The 20,559-nt window shown below is 39.1% G+C and overlaps 1 protein-coding gene and 1 long non-coding RNA gene across 2 annotated transcripts in view; one reads left to right on the top strand and one right to left on the bottom strand.

The window, feature by feature from the left end:
- The window catches only part of LOC144979209 (uncharacterized), a 60,518-nt gene that overhangs the window by 28,468 nt on the left and 11,491 nt on the right, over positions 1-20,559 (bottom strand). The window lies entirely within an intron of this gene.
- On the top strand, positions 2,289-12,315 carry LOC144964415 (uncharacterized). The gene is made up of 2 exons (XR_013643832.1): positions 2,289-2,445; positions 11,798-12,315. It is a non-coding gene; the product is annotated as an uncharacterized LOC144964415 (long non-coding RNA).

The following is a 20,559-nucleotide window of genomic DNA, read 5'->3' as shown; positions in this document are numbered from 1 at the left end:
TCACTCCCCACTGTTGCCTACTTCCCATAACTTTGTCGGATGTTGCTGGGATTCGTAAAAAAGTAATTGCTTTTATGTGAATCGCACTGAAACCCGCCGAAAACCATAGTCTCAGGTTCACTCCCCACTGGTGTACACTTCCCTTAGTCTCAGGTTCACTCCCCATTATTTCCCTACTTTCCATAACTTTGCCCCATTTTGTTGGATTTGGTGCATTTCGTAAACAAAAAGTGATTGCTTTTGTTTTTTTTTCAAAACCCGCCAAAACCCAGTCCCAGGTTCACTCCCCACTAGTGTACACTTTCCCGAATCTCAGGTTCACGCCCCACTGTTGCCTACTACCCATAACTTTCTCCGATATTGCCAGGTTTTCGTCGGGTTTCGTAAAAAGGCAATTGCTTTTATATGAAACTTGCTGAAACCCACCGAAAACCATAGTCCCAGGTTTACTCCCCACTGGTATACACTTCCATGAATCTCAGGTTCACTCCCCACTGTTGCCTACTTCCCATAACTTTGTCGGATATTGCCGGGTTTCGTAAAAAAGTAATTGCTTTTATGTGAATCGCACTGAAACCCGCCGAAAACCATAGTCTCAGGTTCACTCCCCACTGGTGTACACTTCCCTTAGTCTCAGGTTCACTCCCCATTATTTGCCTACTTTCCATAACTTTGCCCCATTTTGTTGGCAATTCGTAAACAAAAAGTAATTGCTTTTTTTTTACAAAACCCGCCGAAATCCAGACCCAGGTTCACTCCCCACTGGTGTACACTTCCATGAATCTCAAGTTCCCTCCCCACTGTTGCCTACTTCCCATAACTTTGTCGGATATTGCCAGGTTTCGTAAAAAGGTAATTGCTTTTATGTGAAACTAGCTGAAAACCGCCAAAAACCATAGTCTCAGGTTCACTCCCCACTGGTGTGCACTTCCCTTAGTCTCAGGTTCACTCCCCATTATTTGCCTACTTTCCATAACTTTGCCCCATTCTTTTGGGATTTGGCGCATTTCGTAAACAAAAAAGTAATTGCTTTTTTTTTTTACAAAACCCGCCGAAACCCAGACCCAGGTTCACTCCCCACTGGTGTACATTTCCATGGATCTCAGGTTCACTCCCCACTGTTGCCTACTACCCATAACTTTGTCGGATATTGCCAGGTTTCGTTGGGTTTCGTTAAAAAAGTAATTGCTTTTATATGAAATTAGCTGAAGGCCGCCGAAAACCATAGTCTCAGGTTCACTCCCCACTGGTGTACACTTCACTGTCTCAGGTTCAGTCTCCACGCTTTGCCTACTTTCCATAACTTTGCCGCATATTGTCGGGTTTCGTAAAAACGTAACCCCCCCCCCCCCCCCCCCCACTCCCCCATTTTGTTATTGCTGTTTTACAAAACCCAGAGTCCCAGGTTCACTCCCCACTGGTGTACACTTCCCTGAATCTCAGGTTCATCCCCTCCTCTCGCCCCCCCCCCCCCCCCCCTTACACACACACACACGCTGCTGCATACCTCCCATAACTTTGCCGGATATTGCCAGGTGTCGTCGGGTTTCGTAAAAAAGTAATTGCTTTTTATTACGAAGCCCGACGAAACCCAGTCCCGGGTTCACTCCCCACAGGTGTACACTTCTCTGAGTCCCAGATTTACTCCCACAGCTGCCCTCTTCCCATAACTTTGTCAGGTTTCAGAAAAAAAACACCGTATTATAGTGCAAAACCACTATTCAGTGTCAGATACTGAATAGTACAAAACCACTATTCAGTATCAGATACTGAATAGTGGAAAACCGCTATTCAGTATCTGATACTGAACAGTGCAAAACCACTATTCAGTATCAGATACTGAATAGTGCTAGCCTAATAATAATAATAATAATAATAATAATAATAATAATAATAATAATAATAATAATAATAATAATAATAATAATAATGATAATAATAATAATAATAATAATAATAATAGTAGTAGTAGTAGTAGTAGTAGTAGTAGTAGTAGTAGTAGTAGTAGTAGTAGTAGTAGTAGTAGTAGTAGTAGTATTGTAGTAGTAGTAGTAGAAGTGGTAGTAGTAGTAGTAGTAGTAGTAGTAGTAGTAGTAGTAGTAGTAGTAGTAGTAGTAGTAGTAGCAGTAGTAGTAGTAGTAGTAGTAGTAGTAGTAGTAGTAGTAGTAGTAGTAATAGTGGTAGTAGTAGCAGGGGTAAATATTGTTGTAGTGGTAGTAGAAGCAAACTTGGGAAAAGGAAAAGAAGAAGAGGAGGATGTTGATTAGGTGTGGGAGAGGGATGGGCAAAGGAAAATCTCTTATGTCAGATTATTGTACGCGCCACGAAAGCATTTTTCTCAAAATAAAAAGTGTGTTCAGCATTGCACAATAATGTGCTGTCCGTGTCCATAACAACGCTTGCAAAAGAACGAAGACTTCATTCAAAGACATCTAGACTTACCTGGTAATTTTATTTTCTTATTATGATTTGTTGTCTTAAATAAATTATATTATATCTCACACAAACGCACACACACACACACACACACACACACACACACACACACACACACACACACACACACCCTACACCCTAGAAAGATTTTTCACCCGTGGCTTATCTTGAGTAAAGTGTCATTTCATGCTACAATAATCACCCAACGATTACCACATATGAATGGAAAGGCCTTTCGGCAGCAACCACGAAAAGCCAACCCTCTCAAACATAACAAACCACAGTTTGTAAATTATAATTATAAAACCTGGGGTTTTGAGATTGTCGTCTCCAATCGGAAACCGAATTTATATATATTCTTTCCGAAAGCCCGAAAGGATGGATAATAGACGTAGTCAGACGGTATCACAACTTTTAAACAGAAGCAAATTATTGAAATAAATCATGCTACATGCGACGTCATTAAAATCCTTTAAGAGTGGACAGTTCAATCTGGGAACTGACCTTGTCACTTTTTGTAGAACCAATGAAAGAAAGTTTGGAAGAATGAAAAAGCTGCAACAAACTAAAATATGCCTATATCAAAATAAAAAGCAAACAAACAAACAAAACAAAAAATAGAAAGAAAGAAAGAAAATAAAAATACTGAAAGCAAACACACAAGTCGTTTTTATGCAAAAGATTTATTTGTAATGGGAAGACAAAAGTATCTCGAATATGGCCGAACTCAAGGGACGGCTTTCAGAGGGACACATCTCTTGCCCCGAAATCATATACGTTTCAATGTTCAAAAGTTAAGGTAAATAACAAGACTTTTCTTCAATTCTGAATGGATTTGTTTATGAAAAGAAGCGTCCTTTTTCAAAGCATCTCAATAGACTAACGCGAGTTTTACGTAAACATTATCCATATATACAAAGACAAATCACCCATATGTCAACTTCGTCTTAAAATTCAACAAAGACAAGTCATAGAAACATTCTGCATCTGTGAATGGTACAGTTTTTAAAAAAACGATGTCTTCTTTAAAGTATCGCGGTCAAGTGAAGGTAAAGCAGAGGAACATGTGCTGAGAAAATGTATTGTTCCATAGATGTCATATTAAAATATTACACTACTTGGGGGTGGGAGAGAGAGGGGCCCATGCTCTCTCCTAACAAAGCCTGAAGCTAGACTTCCATATTCAACCTCCCTACTACCTGGAGTTTCCAACCAAATGCTCCAACCTCCTAAGATAATAATTAAATAAATTATTGTAATTATACACACACACACACACACACACACACACACACACATATATATATATATATATATATATATATATATAATTGTAATATTTACCATGATGTTGGAGTCAGTCTACATCGATGTTTCAGGTCTTTCAGCCATCGTCAGGACTGATATAAGTGTGTGTGTGTGTGTGTGTGTGTGTGTGTGTGTGTGTGTGTGCCCCGCGATCCCCGCTGGCCGCATAGTCGAGTACTTGGAAAAGGCTCTTTAATCACATTCTCTCAACGTGCTCAGGTGTAAAATGAGTACCTGGCCGTTAACAGCGTTGTTTATGTCGAAAAAAATTGTAATGCCGTCGTTCTACATGTTACGTTTTGTAGTTGGTCTGGGACCTCTTGTAAAGCGCTTTGAGCACGTTTAGTGGATATTGCTCTATATAAAAGCTCATTATATATATATATATATATATATATATATATATACATATATATATATATATACATATATATATATATATATATATATATATATATATATATATATATATATATATATATATATATATACTAGTAAAAAGCCCACAATTTCGAGGGGAAAGAACTATTTTCATTCGATATTGTACCCACCATCAATTAATGAGGGCAGATTGGTAAACAACGTTGTCTGTGTAACTTGGTATATCCTCTGTTGATTTTTCTGTGTGGCCCAACATGAAGTGTAAGCCACTATAGCCTCTGACCCGTGACACAGCAACATACAGTTGTCCGTGTGTGAAAACAGGTTGTGGTAAGAAAATCAACTGCAAAAATAAACCTGAAGTAGCAGACGTGAGCAGAATTGAATGACGATCCTGGGGAGGCTTTCCGAAAGCTCCTACAAAGGGAAACAACTCAAATAATATTCCCTCAACTAACACCAAGAAAAAATAAAACCTATACCTTTAACTAACCCTAATAGTAATAGGAAAAACAAACACCCTAGCACCTTTGCTAAGACTTATGGCTAACCCTAATTTTTAAAAAAATCCTCCGGTCTCGAACTTACCCTAATAGAAAAAAAACCCTCGGACTGCTTTGCACTACTTTTCAATACTTCACAAATCAAAATGGCGGCCGAGAATCAAAACAATAGTCAAATTAGGAAATTTTAAACTTTCACAAATCTATCAAGGTTTGTTCTAGAGTTTTTAAAATGCTTCTATATTATGACAAATTGAATAAATAAACGCCTGACAAAAGATCAACGGTGAAAATACAAATTGAAAGAATATTGGGGATGTAGGAGCTTTCGGAATGTCCAGTACAGTAGTACAGTACTTTGGTGATCATGTTTTGACTGTTGATTGGTAAAATTGAGAGTTTGCCCGTAATTCAAAACTAAGTAATATACACTGATCTTACTTACATGAAAGAAAATGGGTGTCTTGACCACTTTAATCCTGAGGCCAAATGAAAATCTGAAGCAGCCGCGAACAGTATCAAGTATTCCATCATAATAATATGTCTATTTTTGGTTTGTTCGGACTAGAAGCAGGACAGATACAATGGGTACGATCTATATTACATTTCCATGTGCTCGAGGTCATTGGTCACATTGCAAAGTGTGCTCAAAATTACCCACATAGTGAAAAGTGTTCACATTTTAAGAATAACCAACGTCACAATTGGCCATTTTGCTCAGCATGATACATGGGTATGTTTACAACGTTCATAAATAAAGCAGCGTGTTTAGATACATTGAGAAAATTCCAATCGTACAGCAAAAATTCATGTGATCGATGAATAGGTTGGACGAAAACATGAATATAGATCGCTCCTATTGACAGTTTGCCAATAACGTTTAACTAAATATTTCCCAGGGCAATAATTATCACATCGATGGCATACAAACGACAGTAATATCAGCAGTAGTAGTAGTTTCGTATGGCTACAATTCCACGTTGTTTCGCTTCACCCAATCCGCGAAAGCACTGTCCGCCTCATGAATCATTTGGTAGACGCCTGGGGGTGCTGTTGCGGGGCACTTCAAAATGATGTGGTCCATATCTTGGCAAGGGTCATCGCATGCTGGGCATTTTGGAGATGATGCATAACCCCATCGATGCAAGTCTGAGGCTGTTCTACAATGCCTAGATCTTATTCTGTTGCATGTTGACCATTCTTTTCTTGTAAGAGTATGGAAACCAGGCAGTGGTATGTTCGTTGGTTCTTCAATAATTTCACTAGCCTTTGGTGGTTTTTGTTTCCATTCCTTTCGCCAGGCCTCCTCTAGGTCAAAATTGTCATTTCTGGTATTGTAATAGGGTTTCGTTGATTTGAGGCGAGCTGTTTTAGGGGCCGACTCTATTATTTCTTTAAGTGGAGTCAGAATTGAGGTATTATCCAGACGTTTGAACTGTTTTTGACATGCTGATTCTCGACGTAGGTGAGGTGGGGCGATTGCGCTCATAACAGGGAGCGATGGGGTTGGTGTTGATTTGAGGGTGCCTGAGACGGTTCTCATTGTGTCGTTTAGTAGAGTGTCTATTTTGTGTTTGTGAGAGGATCTGGACCATACTGGAGCACAATACTCTGCGACACTGTACGAGAGAGCAAGAGATGATGTCCTTAGGACTGACGGAGTTGCACCCCAAGATGTTCCGGCAATTTTTCTTACGATTCCGTTTCGTTTACGTAGTTTATTGGCTGTATTTTCTAGATGTTTGTATGAGAGTGTTCGATCTAAAGTCACTCCAAGGTACTTAGGGTTTGGGTCGTATGGGTGGATGGAATTTTTAACGTTTATGGCGAGTTTTTGGTTTGCCTTGTGATTATCGAGATGGAAAAGCGTACTCACTGTCTTTGTAGTATTCATTTTTAGATACCATTTTTCAAAGAAAGATTGGAGTTGGATGGTATCGTGTATCAGCAGTAATATTAGTTAATGTTGTTAATTGGTGAAACTTATTTAAAATTTCTGTAAATCCGAATACCTTAATGTGATCAAGTGAATGATATCATTATGAATGCCACGACTTGCTGAAAAAAGCCAATCGGACAGCTCCTCACTATAGAATTTCTGTATTGATGTTTATACTGGATAGATAGAGTTGAGGGTGTGGCCATAAGTTAAACCTGGGTATTATCCACCCGAAACTATCACATTGAAAGCATCAAAGGTGCAATAATAATACTTGATGTCATAAATAGATGAAATCTGTTGAAAACTTAGTGTAGATCTGAAATCCTTAAAGTAATTAAGTGAATACAAATAAATAATAATGTGAAATTGAATGTAAGCTTCAATTTAATTACAAAAACAGATCGAATGAACGTTTCGGGTTTCCCGATTATCAACAAAACAGGATGAATGAAACACCACAGATGACGTCCTGCTGCTGTCACTAATGATTTATACTTATACCGACATCCCTTATTTATTATTTTTTGTATTTATTTTCCAACAACAGTCAACACGTTTTTATATTTCATTTTCTAAACTGCATTACACAGTTTCTCCCCGCCTCCCATCTTTTCACTTAATTAATTGAGCACCTTTTAGAATTATCTAGTATTCTATTTTAATTCGTGCTTCCTTACAAAGGAGCATACTATTTCCTGCCCATCAATGTTTTTGTTTATTCATCTTAATAACGCCACTACCACATTATCTTATTCATCTGTGGTGTTTCATTCATCCTATTTTGTTGATAAATGGGAAACACGAAACGTTTATTTGATCTGTTTTTGTAATTAAATTGAAGCTTACATTCAAGTTCACATTATTGTTTATTTCTTCGAGCTTCGAGCAGCAACATTTACATTATGTGAATACATTATTTCAAATACAACGAAAAACGCCAAACTGACAACTTTTTACAGTGTCGAAACTGGTTGTTTTTGAGAGTGTTCGTGTCGTCGGTACGTATTTTATGACTCAACGAACTTTCAAACCGACGTAAAATTATAAAAAGAAATCAAGTTATCCGTTTATTTATCTGTAAAAAAATACATTTCTAATGCTCAAATCTTTCAGTAGAGTTGTGCGCCGTATAATTTTTTTTTTATTGACTCAAATAAGCACAATGTTCTCCACAAGGCTATATTTTTAAAAGAAAGGATGTATATATATATATATATATATATATATATATATATATATATATATATATATATATAGATATATTTAAATAAATGTATATATATATATATATATATATATTATATATATATATATATATATATATATATATATATATGTATATTATATATTAAAGAGAAACATCAACACATTATCAGTATAAATTTGCGTGAGAGAAGCTAATGTTTTACATCGCTGTCATTCTCAAGAGATGCTTGTGAAAAAATGTGTTCTTAGAATTGTCTTTATAATTCTATGGCTAGCAGTTAATCGAACAGGTTCCGGGGGAGGGGGGGGGGGGGACAAGAGGAAGGGCCAAACATAGAGAAGGTCTCCAAAGCATTTTCTTAGAAATATTAAGTTTATTATTTCCTGAAATCAAGAGAGACAGATCAGTAATAGCTTTTAAACAAGAGAAAGACACCTTATACTCTAGCCTAGCCTAAACAGGTAACCAGTACCAATGTATTTTTTATTGATATCGGGCTGTCAAATATTATGATTTCCTAAGTATTAATCTTGTAGCATTATTTTTTACTCGCTGCAATTAAAATTTATTTAGTTTGGCGTCATTGGGAATAGCGAGGAGAGAATCATAGTGATCTAAGGGGAATGATTGATGGTATGAGGATTTTCAGTTAGTGAGAGAGGAACTGTTTCATTCTGGTATTTCTTCTTAAATCATTGATCCAATGATAGTGGTCTGTCTTTTGCAATCTTTGAAAACTGTATGGTGCGAAATGAGTATACATCAAATTCTGTCTTGTCTTTTTTCAACTTAAATGGACTCTGTTCACAATTTAATATTGGTCAAAAGTGGGAGATCTTTAGAGTACTGTCATTATTATACACAAGGTGGTTAAGTTCTGTAAATGTATGACTAAAGCAACAGGCAGAAATAACAAAATAACAACATAGGCCCCATGGAACACCACAAGTTAAAAGGAACCCATCAGAAGAGTTTCTATTGGCAATTATTTCATGAGATCGCCCTGTGAAGTTTGACCTAAACCAAGTCAGGACATAGCTCACCGTTCCAAAATATTTAGATTGCCTTCTGCATGGTTTAAAGTGCCAATCGTATCAAATGCAGCAGAAAAGTCTAAGGGAGTAAGAACAGAGACGTTTTCCGCCGTCACTTGGCGTTAAAAGGATCATTGGCAGTTGTTAACAGTGCACTGTCAATGGTGTGGTGATTTCGATACGCTGATTGATGCATACTTTTTGTGCTGTTTATATTTCTGGGCGTTGGAGTCAGTGGCTCTTCGAATGTGGGGAGGTACAATGCCACACAGCCGATGGAGGACTGGAACTGTAGTCGGTTTTCATTTACCAGTAATGAGCCGGCAGATGTTATGTAGCTCAGTGTCAATCTTTTGGCATAGCAGGATCTTGATCAGACTGATGAGGTGTATTCGGCTGATAAAAAAGCAGAGGGCTAGTGCGGTTGTCCTGACTGTATTTGGATCTGCTCCCAATGTAGTGTTTGCCAGTTTTCTTAGGAGGTTGTTTCTTGTGGGCACCGTTGCTTTTGTCTTCTTTGTGTGATGAGAGAAGGACAATGTGCGGTCTAAGGTGACACCTAGGTACACGGGTAATGTGCTGTACTAAAATATGTTCCCATTCCAGGAGATGTTCAGTTTTCTGTTGACTTGGCGGTTTTTTGGAATTGAGGGCACACTTGAGTTTTTCCTGGGTTGGCATTTAGTGACTTCTTTAAATAATACTCAGAGAGTGTCTTCAGGGCATCTGTTAGTCTCTCCTCAATGGTCTTGAAATCAGAGGTCTGGGACGCAAAACACAGATCTTCAGCATAGAGAAACCTCCGGATGTTCTCAAACTCAGGTTGGTCGTTGGTATTGACATTGAAAAGGATAAGTACAAGCACCGATCCTTGAGGGAGTCCTATCTTCTGTGATCTCCATCTGCTTTTCTTCCCATCTATTTCCACAAAAACCGACTGTTTGACAAAAGGGATTTTATTATTGCAATTACTTTTGTGTTACGAGTTACCCTTGCAACCTTTAGGAACAGTTTCCTGTGATTTACTGTGCCATAGGCAGCTGTTGGGTCCACGAACACAGCGCCTGTAATTTGTTTGTTCTCGTAGCCATTTCGATGTATTGTGTCAAGTTCATGAGTTGGTCACAGTATGATCTTCCAGGGCGGAAATCAGCTTGGCCAGGTGACAGATGTTCTTCTACTGTTTGGGAAATCCTGGCTAGTATCATGCGCTCATATACTTTGTACAGTATGCAGAGGAGGGATATCGGTCTGTAGCTCTTGCTGCAATTTGGGTCTCTTCCAGTTTTTAGTAGAGCTATCACTCTTGCTTGTCGCCAAAGCATTGGTATTGTGCATGATTCAATACAGTTGTTGATAAGAGTTAGTAACCATGTCTTTGTTGAGCGACCGAAATGCTTTATCATTTCTGCAGTGATGCCAACTAGACAAGCCGCTTTACCGGGTTTGGAGTGCTCAAGAGCTGATTCCAATTCGTCGATGCAGACCGGGTCTACTTCCTGTTCACTTTCTTGGGTCATCTTTTCCATTTCCCTTTTAATTTCCTCAAGTTTGCTCTTTTCTCTGTGTGTTGGTTTTCCATTTTTGATAAGTTGGTTTGCTACATCGTTTGGTGTCACCGCTGCAACCTTGGTTTGTTTGTTATTCTCTGTATTTTTTTCATATTTGACCAGGCTTTCTTGCAGTTGTGGGTCATGTTTGTTCTGGTTATCATTTCCTTCCATCTTTCTGATTTTGCTTCGGCAATGGAAGTCATTAAGGTCTCACCAAGTTGGACCGTTTCTTCAGCAAATGGATCTGTTTCGTAAGCCTCCACATACTGTTTATGAAGTTCCTTGCTGTCTTGCTGTTGGCATGGTGTATAGGATATCCTGCAGCCTCAAGGAATGGGTTTTTGGCAACTCTCCTAACACGCTTCTGGAACTGGTCGTAGGTTTTGTGAACTGGATCGATGTTGTTGATGATGTCATTTATGTCTGACGAGAATTTTACCCATTTTGCCTTCCGAAAATTGAATCTGTGTAGAGGTTTGCTCTCGTGGAGTCTAATGACTGGTCCTACCTCAATGAAGCTCGGTCTGTGCTGTGATTTTGGTTTGGGGGACATGTAGAAAGCGTCTACGTCGCGTCCCTGGAATCCTTCGCTGGAGACCGATTGCTACAACACGCACAACACCAACAGAAACCCTTCCATGGTCAGGGTGGTAAAAGGATAGCGCCTCGGCCCTCATCATGGACAACTTTAGGATCGCTAGCTTCAACGCCGGAGGATTTTCATCAATAAAGATAGAACCTCAAGGCAAACATACTGTCTACAAGAGACGCACAAGACCCTGGTATGCATCTAGTCATACAACATGGCAGCAATATTCACGTAGAACTATCTACGTCAAAGACAAATCAATAGTGACATATAGCCAGGACATGACAGTAGGTGAGGTGGAAATTCTCAGAATTGAAAGTAGGCACTTCGATGTGATATTATACCATAGAAGAGTATTCCTTTGTTGTTCTTCCTTCCCACACCTCTTCTATTAATCCTCTACTTGCTCTCTTTCCATCTTCTCTCTCCCCCCCCCCACCCCCAGCTCTTTATCTACACCCTACAAACAGATCCATTTGCTGAAGAAACGGTCCAACTTGGTGAGTCCTTAATGACTTCCATTGCCGAAACAAAATCAGAAAGATGGAAGGAAATGATAACCAGAACAAACATGACCCACAACTGCAAGAAAGCCTGGTCAAATACGAAAAAAAAAATACAGAGAATAACAAACTCCTCCTCCTCACCCTCTCATAGTTCTTTTCTTTATCCTCATTTCATCATCACATTCAATCTTCTCTCTCTCTCTCTCTCTCTCTCTCTCTCTCTCTCTCTCTCTCTCTCTGCGTGCGCGCGTTTGTGTGTGTGTGTGTGTGTTTCTCGCCGTTATCAATGTTTGTATTTAACGCATTTAACGTTTTTGTTTTTACCAATATGTTTCCAGGGGAAGATAATCAAATAATCCAAAGCAATGAGTGCCGGCGAAGGAACAGGAAAAGGAAAGGGCGGTGATGGAGCTGGTATTTTGTGGGCTCTCATCTGGCTAATAATCCTCATCTTTCTCGGTTGGCCTATTGCCTGTTTCGTTGCCTGGCTCTACATTCTACTCCTTCCTTTCAGCATCTGCATCGCTCCTCTCAAGGACCTCTGTGATGCTCTTTTGAAGTGTATCCAACTTCCGGGAACGTGTGCACAAAACATGATGGACCAAAAGCCGCTTTGTTGAAATTGTGGCCTAATATTAAAATAGCAAAAAAGCGCAGTTCATTTGTTTAATAATTCGCTCAACATGGCGCATTGAAAAAGTAGTTAATTGCTACGAATGAAAAAAAATGTCATTGGATTTTTGCGAATATTGAAGGGTAAGACTCCGAAAATTATTTTTATGCGTATTGTTTACCTTGATTCCAACAAACTTTTATCTTGTCATTGAGTATAATAAAGTTTAATAATAAATGAAAATTATGTCTCAATCATAATATTTAGAATTAAGACAACAATAACATCGCGAGTTCAATTTTGTCTAGATCGGGAATTTCAGTTTGCCATTTCTTTATAACAATAGACTTTTGGCTTTCAAACTACAAAAGTACACCTGTGAAAAATAAGCAACGATGCTCTTGATATAAACCAGATAGACACGATTATGAAAAGATCAACATGCCTACATTTAAACTCTGACATAACTCGTATCGTATTGGGGGTCCCGAGATGTCAGTTGGTAGAGCACTCGCTTCACAATCAAAGGGACCAGGATCGATGTCGAGATTTTCTCTGACCACCCCCCCCCCCCCACCCCGCCGTATCCACTCAGCAACCATTGGGTAGCTGGGTCTGTTAGATCCGACGGAAAGCACTTTGCGATAGAGTAGTGTCCTATCCAAAGGTTAGCAAGCAATTGCTATTCTTCGTTTCACGCTATAGAAACCGGGATCAACTCCGGATCCATGGGCCTAATGGCTCTGGCTTAAAAGATTACTTTTACTACCTTTTTATGACTCACTTTATAACTGCTGTACTCTGGAAAGACGCGTATTAATTTAAGACAAGTGAGTGGAGCAGGCACTTATGTTGGTAACAACAAGATATGAAGTGAGTAGAAAAGTGCCAGAAGACAATAGAGAATAAAAATTTTTTTCGCGGCGGTGTGGGTTTGAACCTGCGACCTTATTGGTACGACAACTCCGCTGGCGGGTGAGAGCGTGGCTCTACGTGTGAGCTATCCACGAACACAAAAATATTCGTTCAAACCCAAAGTCATTTCTAGATCCCTCTCTCACCCACTTCTTGAGATCGCCGATTCGTTCACCACCATCGCGAAATAATTTTGACCAGCATTAAGCTTAATAGCCAATTTCTCATCACAAACATATAACATAGAAACAACTGAACATTGAGTATGCTCCGTGTATGGGGTAATTTTTAATTCAGAAAAGTGAGTGGAGCAGGCACTTATGTTGGTAACAACAAGATATGAAGTGAGTAGAAAAGTGCCAGAAGACAATAAGAATAAAAATTTTTTTCGCGCGGGTGGTTTGAACCGCGACCTTATGTACGACAACTCCGCCTGCAGTGAAGCGTGCTCTACCGGTGAGCTATCCACGAACACAAAATATTCGTTTCAAACCAAGTCATTCTAGATCCCTCTCTCACCCACTTCTTGAGATCGCCGATTCGTTCACCACCATCGCGAAATAATTTTGACCAGCAGTTAAGCTTAATAGCCAATATTCTCATCACAAACATATAACATAGAACAACTGAGACATTGAGTATGCCCGGTGTATGGGGTGAATTTTTAATTCAGAAAATGAGTGGAGCAGGCATTATGTTGGTAACAACAAGATATGAAGTGAGTAGAAAAGTGCCAGAAGACAATAGAGAATAAAAATTTTTTCGCGGCGGTGGTGGGTTGAACCTGCGACCTTATGGTACGACAACTCCGCCTGCAGGTGAGAGCGTGGCTCTACGTGTGAGCTATCCACGAAACAAAAATATTCGTTTCAAACCCAAAGTCATTTCTAGATCCCCTCTCACCCACTTCTTGAATCGCGATTCGTTCACCACCATCGCGAAATAATTTGACCAGCAGTTAAGCTTAATAGCCAATATCTCATCACAAACATATAACATAGAAACAACTGAGACATGAGTATGCTCCGGTGTATGGGTGAATTTTAATTCAGAAAAGTGAGTGGAGCAGGCACTTATGTTGGTAACAACAAGATATGAAGTGAGTAGAAAGTGCCAGAAGACAATAGAGAAAATTTTTCGCGGCGGGGTGGGTTGCCGACCTTTGACAAACTCCTGCGGTGAAGCGTGCTCTACGTGTGTCACGGGCGACAAAATATTTGTTCAACCAAGTCTTTCTAGAGCCTCTCTCACCCACTTTGAGATCGCCGATTCGATCACACACGCAAATAATTTTAGACCCAGCATGTTAGCTTATACCCAATATTTGCATCACAACATTAACATGAACACGGAAATTGAGTATGCCGGTGAAAGGGGTGAATTTTAATCAAAAATATGAGCAGGCACTTATGTTGGTAAACAACAAAGATATGCATGTGGTAGAAAGTGCTAGAAGAAAATAGAGAATAAAACTTTTTTTCGCGGCTGGTAAGGGTTTGAACCTGGACCAATGCATGGACGACAACTAGAGAATAAAAATTTTTTTCGCGGCGGTGGTGGGGTTTTTGAACCTGCGACCTATTGGTACGACACTCCGCTGGCAGGTGAGAGCGTTGGCTCTAACCGTGTAGAGCTATCCACGACACAAAAATTCGTTTTACAAACCCAAAGTCATTTCTAGATCCCTACTCACACCACTTCTTGAGATCGCCGATTCGTTCACCACCATCGCGAAATAATTTTGACCAGAGTTAAGCTTAATAGCCATATTCTCATCACAAACTATAACATAGAAACAACTGAGACATGAGTATCTCCGTGTATGGGGTGAATTTAATTCAAAAATGAGTGGAGCAGCACTTATGTTGGTAACAACAAGATATGAGTGAGTAGAAAATGCCAAAGACAATAAAATAAAATTTTTTCGCGCGGTGGTGGGTTTGAACTGCGACCTTATTGGTACGACAACCCGCCTGGCAGGTGAGAGCGTGGCTTACCGGTGAGCTATCCACGAACACAAAAATATTCGTTCAACCCAATCTTCTAGATCCCTCACCCCTTCTTGAACGCCGATTCGTTCACCACCATCGCGAAATAATTTTGACCAGCAGTTAAGCTAATAGCCAATATTCTCATCACAAACTATAACATAGAACAACTGAGACATTAGTAGCCCGTGTATGGGTGAATTTTAATTCAGAAAGTGGGGAGCAGGCACTTATGTTGGTAACACAAGAATGAAGTGAGTAGAAAAGTCCAGAAGACAATAGAGAATAAAATTTTTTTCGCGGCGGTGGTGGGGTTTGAACCTGCGACCTTATTGGTACGACAACTCCGCCTGGCAGGTGAGAGCGTGGCTCTACCGTGTGAGCTATCCACGAACACAAAAATATTCGTTTCAAACCCAAAGTCATTTCTAGATCCCTCTCTCACCCACTTCTTGAGATCGCCGATTCGTTCACCACCATCGCGAAATAATTTTGACCAGCAGTTAAGCTTAATAGCCAATATTCTCATCACAAACATATAACATAGAAACAACTGAGACATTGAGTATGCTCCGGTGTATGGGTGAATTTTTAATTCAGAAAAGTGAGTGGAGCAGCACTTATGTTGGTAACAACAAGATATGAAGTGAGTAGAAAAGTGCCAGAAGACAATAGAGAATAAAAATTTTTTTCGCGGCGGTGGTGGGGTTTGAACCTGCGACCTTATTGGTACGACAACTCCGCCTGGCAGGTGAGAGCGTGGCTCTACCGTGTGAGCTATCCACGAACACAAAAATATTCGTTTCAAACCAAAGTCATTTCTAGATCCCTCTCTCACCCACTTCTTGAGATCGCCGATTCGTTCACCACCATCGCGAAATAATTTTGACCAGCAGTTAAGCTTAATAGCCAATATTCTCATCACAAACATATAACATAGAAACAACTGAGACATTGAGTATGCTCCGGTGTATGGGGTGAATTTTTATTCAGAAAAGTGAGTGGAGCAGCACTTATGTTGGTAACAACAAGATATGAAGTGAGTAGTAAAAGTGCCAGAAGACAATAGAGAATAAAAATTTTTTTCGCGGCGGTGGTGGGTTTGAACCTGCGACCTTATTGGTACGACAACTCCGCCTGGCAGGTGAGAGCGTGGCTCTACCGTGCTCCACTCACTTTTCTGAATTAAAAATTCACCCCATACACCGGAGCATACTCAATGTCTCAGTTGTTTCTATGTTATATGTTTGTGATGAGAATATTGGCTATTAAGCTTAACTGCTGGTCAAAATTATTTCGCGATGGTGGTGAACGAATCGGCGATCTCAAGAAGTGGGTGAGAGAGGAATCTAGAAATGACTTTGGGTTTGATACGAATATTTTTGTGTTCGTGGATAGCTCACACGGTAGAGCCACGCTCTCACCTGCCAGGCGGAGTTGTCGTACCAATAAGGTCGCAGGTTCAAACCCCACCACCGCCGCGAAAAAAATTTTTATTCTCTATTGTCTTCTGGCACTTTTCTACTCACTTCATATCTTGTTGTTACCAACATAAGTGCCTGCTCCACTCACTTTTCTGAATTAAAAATTCACCCCATACACCGGAGCATACTCAATGTCTCAGTTGTTTCTATGTTATATGTTTGTGATGAGAATATTGGCTATTAAGCTTAACTGCTGGTCAAAATTATTTCGCGATGGTGGTGAACGAATCGGCGATCTCAAGAAGTGGGTGAGAGAGGGATCTAGAAATGACTTTGGGTTTGAAACGAATATTTTTGTGTTCGTGGATAGCTCACACGGTAGAGCCACGCTCTCACCTGCCAGGCGGAGTTGTCGTACCAATAAGGTCGCAGGTTCAAACCCCACCACCGCCGCGAAAAAAAAAAAAAATTTTTATTCTCTATTGTCTTCTGGCACTTTTCTGCTCACTTCATATCTTGTTGTTACCAACATAAGTGCCTGCTCCACTCACTTTTCTGAATTAAAAATTCACCCCATACACCGGAGCATACTCAATGTCTCAGTTGTTTCTATGTTATATGTTTGTGATGAGAATATTGGCTATTAAGCTTAACTGCTGGTCAAAATTATTTCGCGATGGTGGTGAACGAATCGGCGATCTCAAGAAGTGGGTGAGAGAGGGATCTAGAAATGACTTTGGGTTTGAAACGAATATTTTTGTGTTCGTGGATAGCTCACACGGTAGAGCCACGCTCTCACCTGCCAGGCGGAGTTGTCGTACCAATAAGGTCGCAGGTTCAAACCCCACCACCGCCGCGAAAAAAATTTTTATTCTCTATTGTCTTCTGGCACTTTTCTACTCACTTCATATCTTATTAATTTAAGACTGTTGCGAGAAAATTCGTCCTTCAAATATCAATCGATTTAAATGACCGCATCTTGTCAAAAACTCTCAAATCTGAAAATTAGCGATGAGTTTTTGCCAATATGAGGGTCATTCAAATCGATCGATATTTGTCGAGTTTGCTGGCCAAATTTTTAAATACACGTCTTTCTGAAGTACGACAGTTAACTGGATAATATTATTTTTTAAAGACACCAATTAAAAGGCATATCTACTCTTTATCTATGGAATATTTCATACTTAGATTATAATATTGTATTTAGTAGATGTGAAGTTCACCGCCTCCATCCGACATTAGGTGTGTCGAAATTAAAAAGATGTTGACAATTCAATTTAATATCCGCCTATGGAATTTGATTTGAATTGATATAATTTTTTAGAAGAATGTACTTAGTTCTGCAATTGCAAATAGCTAATTTATCGTAATTGGATCATTTATGCTTCAAATAAATTATTGTACAGCGCTTGATGTATCTCGGCATAATGATTTTGTAAAGTGGAAATGGATAAGGACAAATCGCTGTAATCGACCGCTCAAGTAACTATCCACAAGGCATTCCCATATTCCTAATCTGCCTCTACGTTTAAAAGTTAGTTTTGATGTCTCTTGATCATCAACGATGTAGATTTTTCGAGGCGGATCAGCCGATTGCATTGTGTCACAGAAAGTAAAGAAACAATGCTCTGCGCTGCGTGTTTCGATTAAAAATTAATCGATTTTAACAGCAATTTTTTTTATCAAGCTAAACATATGATGACGCCGTCAAAACAATTGCATGACTGTTAGTCAAATTACGAAGTGAATCGTAAAAAGCATTCTAAAATTATGCGAGTTAGACATCTGGAAAGTTACTACGGGTTAACATTGAACTAAATCTTACAATCGATACAAATCACAAACACTGAAATTGAAATCGTTTGTATCGTGTGGTCTGGCGTTCGAGTCGAGGCTGGTGATAAGGAACATTTAAACAGGAAAACGTTGCGCACAAGATATGTACACTAGGTCTTCCGTTTATTGTTGTTTACATTTTTGGGATCGTGGATAGCTCATACGGTAGAGTCACGCTCTCCCCGGCCAGGCGGAGTTCTCGTACCAGTAAGGTCCGGGTTCAAATCGCCGCGAAAAGTTTTTATTCTCTATTGTCTTCTGGCACTTTCCTACTCACTTTATCTCTTGTTGCCTGCTCCACTCACTTTTCTGAATTAAAAATTCGCCCCAAATACGGAGCATACTCAATGTCTCAATTGTTTCTATGTTATATATTTGTGTTGAGAATATTGGCTATTAAACTTAACTGCTGGCCAACTTACTTCCGGGAGGTTGTGTGTGTTGGACCCGCAATCTCAAGTAGTCGGGTAGTGAGGGCTCTAATAATGACTAGAAGTTAGAGACGATCTTTTTTGGGATCGTGGATAGCTCATACGGTAGAGTCACGCTCTCCCCGGCCAGGCGGAGTTGTCGTACCAGTAAGGTCGCGGGTTCAAACCCCCATCACCGCCGCGAAAAAAATAATTATTCTCTATTGTCTTCTGGCACTTTCCTACTCACTTCATCTCTTGTTACATTGTAGATGATACACTTTTAGTAAATTCAAACATGCACAAATAAAATTTTATACTAGTTAAATTTATCATATATGGCAAAATTACTAAAAATAATTAGGGTCCAAATAGTTCTCGTTTTCTTCACGCATTAATTTTGAATAATTAACTTTGACGTGGTCTAAAATTAGATCGACAGTAATTTTTGATAATTTACCATTTGTTTCATAAAATATGAGAGTCTAGACAGTATTTGGTGCGTGATCGATTATTTATGAGTATGTTTTTCTTTTGCCACCTTATGTCTTTTTTCCTATAATTTGCTATGGAAAGTAAGCGGTCAAAGTTAAGAGCGCGTGTTTTACCACGTGCTGCTAGTCATTTGTTTTGACAGCGTCACCTATATGGTTTGCTGAATTGTAAATGATATATTATAATACAAGAACACCATTATTCTTATTACTACTTAGAATCCACCAAATCATGAGGCTGATTACTGCGATACAAGTGGTAGACAAATCGGTATAGTTGGTTCTAAAATTTTAGTTGTTGTTGTCCGAGGCAAGAGTTGTCAGATTGTTTAATGGATGCATGTGCGCATTTAGTTACAAAAACCGCACAACGATAACTGATGGGATGCATTTACAATGCAAATGGAGACAAAGATAACGGGAGTAAATCTGACTCATGAATGAACAAAACAAAACAAACGACGTTTCGGCCTTTGGCCGTTTTCAAGTAAACACAAATTACATATATATTTATATTAGATTGTTATAATAATATAGGCGAAAATTTGTAAATGTGTGTGTGTGTGTGTGTGTGTGTGAGTGTGGGTGTGTGTGTGTGTGTGTGTGCAATGGAAGATATATGTATGTATATATATATATATATATATATATATATATATATATATACATATATATATATATATATATATATATATATATATATATATATATATATATATATATATAAACATTTGAAAGATTATTCAGATTGTTTGACTTCTACAACGTTGTTATCGAGCTGTGCTCTCACCAGGAAGTGGTAGTGAAAATCGTCAAGGAAACCGAATTCAACCAATGGAGAAACACCGCTGAAGTTATCAACTGGTACAGAAACACAGAAAACAAACAACGACAAAACGCAATCATCTTTGACATCTGTAATTTCTACCATTCAATCACCAAAACCTTACTCCTCAAAGCACTACAATTTGCGAAAACCTTCGACAGCATCACCGAAGAAGAAATCCATATTATCCTGCACTCGAAGAATACATCACTTTACAATAATGGAATAGCATGGACAAAAAAATCAACAAACTTTGATGTCACCATGGGAAACTACGACGGAGCAGAAACATGCGAGCTCGTCGGACTATATCTACTTTCTCAAATGCAAAGTCTTGTTAAAAACATTGGACTATACAGGGACGACAGACTCGCATTGTGCAATAAAACACCGAGACAGACAGAATTAATAAAGAAAAAAATATGCAAAATCTTCCAGGACAACAATCTGAAAATTACAATCAAAGCCAACCAAAAAACATTCGACTTCCTGGACATAACCATCAACCTAAACGACGGCACCTTCCAACCATTTTCAAAACCCAACAACATCCCATTGTACGTTCATAGACATAGCAATCATCCGCCATCTATA

This window comes from Berghia stephanieae, chromosome 1 (assembly GCF_034508935.2).
Source record: "Berghia stephanieae isolate SIO BIC M18660-M18661 chromosome 1, UCSD_Bste_1.3, whole genome shotgun sequence".
Lineage (NCBI taxonomy): Eukaryota > Metazoa > Mollusca > Gastropoda > Nudibranchia > Aeolidiidae > Berghia > Berghia stephanieae.
The sequence above is the reverse complement of the archived record's forward strand: the minus strand, read 5'-3'. Positions and strand labels throughout refer to the sequence as shown.